General features: G+C 42.5%; 1 long non-coding RNA gene across 1 annotated transcript in view; it reads right to left on the bottom strand.

Moving 5' to 3' along the window:
• Positions 1-748: 748 nt before the first annotated feature.
• Positions 749-6133, bottom strand: part of LOC146857037 (uncharacterized) — a 68439-nt gene continuing 63054 nt past the window's right edge. The window contains exons 2-3 of the long non-coding RNA XR_014979842.1: positions 3001-3152; positions 749-1860 (exon numbers count right to left, since the gene is read on the bottom strand). This is a non-coding gene — a long non-coding RNA (uncharacterized LOC146857037). The remainder of the gene's footprint in view (positions 1861-3000; positions 3153-6133) is intronic.

Below are 6133 nucleotides of genomic sequence, written 5' to 3'. Positions count from 1 at the left end.
TTAATACATGGAAATAAGGTTTTATAATTATGTTATTATTTACGCGCACCAGCTAGAAAACGTTATGTTTTGTTTTTAGGCATATTACAGCCAATATGCAAAACCCGTAGAAGATCAATAATTAATTGGTTTTAATTGTGGGAGCATTTATAATTGTCTATATTTGGAATAATTGTTTGCTCATACTACAAAGTAATGAATTTAAGGCATTTGATTTCGTGATTTACAATTGTTTTCTTTGAAGTGCTTGCATAACGTAAGTGTTTTCTCACTGTCGATGAACTATGACCCCTATTTCTATGGGGAATTGGGCGCAGGTCATCTACTTGACAAAGGCTTCGCCGAAACGCGTTGTACTGTTTGGTTTGTGAGACAATAAATTATTTATTGGACTCGTTCCATGGTGTGCCGCTGGAAGTTATTTCATAATCCTGAAAGACGACTTCTGTGTGGGAAATATATATATATATATATATATATATATACACACACACACACACTTTTATGTTTATATAATCATTATATATAGGGTAACATAATTAATACAATTATTTATTTTACAATATATAATTTTTTTAACTATTCAAAATGCATTACTATGAAAGTTTTATATTATATATATATATATATATATATATATATATATATATATATATATATATATATATATATATATATGTATATATCACCTTCAAGCCGTAAAGATCAGTGCGCTCTCAGGACAGAAAAACTCAGCACAAATGGAATTCCGCAAAAGTGTTTATTTCACAATGTATTTCAGCTTCATCCGAGGCCTTGATCACGTGACATGTGCACCAAAGAAAAGGAAAATGATATAGCCTAGTGGTTTTAGTGAACATCAACATGGGGCAATCGCAAAATAGTGTAAATAGTGGCAGACATATTGGAGTGGTAACAATCATAGCTGATATAGTGTTGATTCAGTTCTGTTGCATATACCACATTGCATTGGTTATTCATTACACAGATAAAAATGCATGAATAAAGTCTAAACTGTTAGTATCCATGTAACGGCAAATGTAAACTTGATCTTTAACATAAAAGTGCAGTCAAGTGACTGCCAGCCGAGTTCTGATCGAAAAAGTTCAATGATGATGAAACTTTATCAATGTCACAATGGCGTAGACAAAAGCATTCTAATTCAATAAACATAATCATGACACTGAGGTATGTGAGAAATGCTTGAATGTGGCACGCGTACCGTACTTGCTCATAGTAGTTACTTTAAAGCAAATAAAGTATGTCAATAAAACGTTCTCAATGTCACAGTGGCGTGTAACAAGGCAACACCAACGTTGAACATGGCAAGCAAGTGTGTTGTATTTTAGTTGCAGCGCTCCCAGATTAAAATGAAAATCCCTGGCAAGTGCCTGAGAGCATGCTTGCTAAGTTGCTGTTGAAACCGAAAAAAGCTGATCCTAATAGTGGGGAGAGGCGCGCTCGCGCATGTCGGCATGGTGCCCTAGTAGTTGTGATTGTACGCTGTGGGAAAGTTGCTAAGTGATCAATGTCAGAAAAATTATGTCATGTGAAGCCAACATTGGCCACATGGCTAAATGCAGAGATGTCCCGCCATGTGAGATTCTTTGTGCCCTAAGCAAGCAATAATTGGCAAGTGCCATGGGGCAAACTCAGGCTGAAGCGCAAAAATAGCTGCTGATACTCAAGGTTGTGCAATAGAAACTCCTACTAGTTCGACAGAGCCCTGTCTAAAGCACTTCACATCCCACATAGAAGCGAAGAGTTACCAACTTAATGATTTGTGATGGTGAGACCAAGGGGAAAAGGGCAGGCAGCCTGTGCAGGTGAATACAGGTGAGTGGGCCTCTTCCTTTTCTCCTGCAAAAAAGCAAAAGAACAGTAAAAATTAATAAAATGGTTCTGTGAGATTGACAATTCTGAGACAATAATATTGTGATTAAAACCAACAACTTGTATGTTGCTATCTATTCTAATGCACAACAAATTGAAAGAAAGAGAATGTACAGAGGAATACAGATTCAACCACAAATAAAAGTAACTACATCTTAGACAATAGCAGCATCAAATAAAGTAAACTAGCATTTAGCAGGAGTTCAGCTTAGAGCTCTATTCCTCTTTCATATGTATGGCAAGCTCTTCGTCTTGGTTAAGGTCCCCCGGGGTCTTAGTTTGAAAGTCTATAATGTATTTGGACTCCCGCTGTCTCAGTTTTAAGGCTCTATTCCCCCCTCTCAGGTTCCTATCAATCTGTTCCAGGATAAAGAACCCCAAATGGGATGAATTGGAAAAGTGCTTTTCATAGAAGTGATGTACTAATGGATATTTTGGCTCATTATTGGTAATGGCTCTGCTATGCTCTAATATACGTATTTTCGCCATGAGTGTGGTGCTGCCCATATATACCAGAGTTTGCAAGGGCATTCTTTGACGTATATGACAAACGTAGAGCTGCAGGTAAGGAATTGAGGTATGGTTTTGCTAACGTCGTTATAGGTGACCTGGTTCTGAAATGTACTGTGCCTGCAAGCCTTGCAGTGGCCGCAGGGAAAGAAACCACTAAGACCGTGTTCATATCTGTTGGGATAGATGGTGATGTCACTTTGCACTAACAGATCCCTAATGTTTTTTCCTCTTCTATATGTTATACTCGGTCTGTCAGGAATTGTGTCTCCAATGATGTTGTCACATTTGAGAATATCCCATTTTTTTTATAGAATGCGTTTGATATCCCTGGAGTCTGACCTGTACATCATGATCATTCTTGTACTGTCCTCCCTGTATCTGTAGGCACTGTGGCAATTTCAGAGATAGTCTGGACTCTGTCCACCCCATCTGCTCTTTCTCTGGCTTTCTTGAGCACCCAGTTCGGGTATCCCCTTGCCTTAAAACATTCAGCCATGGCATTACTTTCTTGTTGATATTCAAGCAGATGCGTTTCACAAGTAGCCTTTCTCAATGCATAATAATAAATGAAATGTGCACAATCACGTTTCTTACCTTTATATTTTGGAAAGTCACATGAGATGTTCCTGCATGGAAATTGGAGTGTGGTAAAGGAAAGAGGACTGTTGCCTCCATAGTCGCCATACTTTGTTTTCGGCTGCCATATTTGCATGGTAAAATTCTCAATTGATCACAAATGGAAATACCTGTGTGTTTCAATAAACAATGTTTATTACAGATCTTTATATCTCAATCAAGTCATATTTCCTCAAATGGCTAAAACACCACAGGTAATAACATGTTCTCTTATGCAAATAGGTACTTTCAATTGGGTCCTCTTGTCAAATATCTGCCCTGAATGAGCTGCCACTAACCCCAAGCGTTGGGTTGCTGCACATTCAGAGATGGTAAATGTAGGATACACTCCCTCCCCTAGCCAGCATATATCAAAGTCATTGTACCTCATCACAGCGGGTGTCGGTCTGATGACCATGATCCCCTAAATTCACCTCCCACCCATGTGGTCCTTCAGTTACTCCTGATGCTGGGAATGGACTCTCACCTAGTTGTGTGGTTCTGTAAGGCTCTGAATGGGCTGGTTAAGAAACCATTGGATTACCCTTAGGGCTCGCTGGGCCACTGACTTTGGTCGGACCATGACTGACACTGAATGGGGGAGGGTGCTTGCATGTCCACAGAAAGTCTCACGAAATATGTGTCTTAAATACATACAATTCAATTACACTCACAGGACATATCTTACTCCTTATAGGATACAGACTATCTATGGCGGGGAGCCTAGAGTTTGCCCTCGCTGTGCGACACTATATGCTGCTTTTGGTCACATGACTTAGGGTTGCCCTGGGATCACAGGGTTCTGGGGGTAGGTAATCTTGCGTCTTAATAGCACTCTGTCTATGACACTCGCAAATATGCCTGCAGTCTGTTTATTGGGTGTCTTCTGTAGGCCAGGCCCCGAGAAGGTAGAGAATACATTTGTGGACTTGGTCCTGGCTCTGGCCAAGCGACGAGTGGCCATGGGCTGGTAATCACCGACGGAGCCTAGTGTGGAAACATGAGTGACGTCACATGCTGGGCACGGGCTGAGGAAAGGGCGCTACAGAAGGAAGAAGAAAGGGGTGTCCGTCACAGACCTAGTAAACTGCTCTGGAGGGAAGTGGTTGACAAATGGTACAGCAGTTGGCTTTTTGGGGGGGGCGGGGGGGGGGCAGACTGTGGGGCCAAGTCCTGACTGCGAAAATGAACCAAACCCTGATAGGACTGAGGGTGCACGGGTCTTGGTGCTTCCGTAGGCAGAATGGATTGCTTTCCTTGCCCCCCTTTGATCCCCTACTCTTCCTCAAATTATGTTCTTCACACATTTTGTGACAAGACTTGGGCAAGCATGGACATGGTTATAGTCTATTAAATTTGTATTATTGTTATCTTATAGCATCTAATCCTCCTGAAAGTGCTACCATGACCCCATCCCTTGTGGGTGTTGGCTAATGATTGTAAACCCAGGTTACTGATTAATTGTTAACATTGTACTGTATTGTTCTATCATTTGAAATGCCAATAAACAAAAGTATTAATAATGCCCAGTCCATCTTCCACTTGGGATACCTAAACACCAGTCGGCATCCCAGGCATTAGTTAAGCTTCACTGGCTGTCTGTAAAGAGACAGATTGAAGTCAAAGCACTTTGCATGGCCTTTAAGGCATTACATAATTCTGGCCCCGAATATCTGAGGCACAAAATTGCCTGGTGTACCCCTTCCAGAATGCTTTGTTCCTCCACAGCCAACTTGATAGTTGCCCCCAAGTTCAAATGAGCTTCTTGGGCTGAAGGAAGCGTCATAACCGGTCTTGCTAAACTGTGGAACTCCCTTCCCCTGGAATTAAGGGAGAGTCCCAACCTCCTCTCCTTCAGATGATCCTCAAAAATATGGCTTTTTACTCAGATAGCAGCAGCTCCAAGACTCCTTCGGGCATTGTGCGCTTTAGGAGTTTAAAAATAAAATCCATGTTGCAGAGAAGTGTGTGTGCTTTGTAGTATGGCTGAAAGTTAAAAAACATAGTGCTGCCTAAGGCGTAGAGCAGTTTTCGTTGCTGGCGGAATGGAGGGTGGTGCAGGAAGTAACAAACATGGAGGGGGAGGCAAAATGGAGGAGGGGTGGGGGTTAAAAAGCACTATGACGTGCCAAGCAGTGGCCACATCATAATGCTTTATTATGGGGGCAACAACGTGGATGGGTGGGCGGGAATATGGGGTAAGGAAACACAACATAAGGAGGGTGGGTGGTAGAAAGGTGACATGGACAGATTAAGAGAGTAAGGGAGGATGGTGGCAAGGAAACACAACCGCAGAAGAGAGAGTGGGGACAAAGCAACATGGACAGTGGTAGGGAGAGAGGGCAATGCAACAGGGACATCAGGAGAGAAGGAGGATGATGACAAAGCAACATGGATAGCAAGATGTAAGGGTGGTGGGTGGGGAAAGGCCAACACGGACAGCAGTAGGAAAAAGAGGGAAGCTGCAAAGCTAATATGGACAGCAAGAGGGAGGAAGGGAAGAAAGGAGGAGGCAAAGCCAACATGGATAGCAGGAGGTAGGGAAGGACGGAGGGGCAAAGCCTATCTATATGGCGGGGGGGAGCAAAGCCAACTTGGACAACGAGGGAGCGGAGCAAAGCATAACACAGATAGCAGAAAGAACGAAGTGAACATGGACAGCGAGAAGGAGGGGTAAGCCAAAATTAACATCGCGAGGGAGGGTGGGCTCAAACCAACACAGGCAGTTGGAGGGAGGGTAGGGGTAAAGACAATACAAACAGCAGGAGGGAGATGACAAAACCAACACAGACAGGGGAGGAACACAGAGGGGGAGAAGTACAAAAGGAAGCTAGCTGAAAAAGACACACTCTGGTGGAGTGCAAGAAACACAAAGAAAAAAGTGGCACTTAAAAAAGCGAGCCATCTCTAAGGAAGAGACAAACACATAAAGAGTAAGAAAGCCTATAGCAGCAGACTAATAAGTAAATAAGAGTGACAATGCAGCCAACCAATAGCAAGTAGTGGGAGGGTTCTGAGCACACTGTACAGAAAACAAAAGATCTCACAAGCGAAAGCGCATTCCCTGGCTTAGGCAAAGCCTAAAAACTATAGGAGAACTTGAAGGCTGAGT

The sequence above is a fragment of the Triturus cristatus genome, chromosome 3_2 (assembly GCF_964204655.1).
Source record: "Triturus cristatus chromosome 3_2, aTriCri1.1, whole genome shotgun sequence".
NCBI classification, from domain to species: Eukaryota; Metazoa; Chordata; class Amphibia; order Caudata; family Salamandridae; genus Triturus; species Triturus cristatus.
This window is presented reverse-complemented; position numbering and strand designations above follow the sequence as displayed.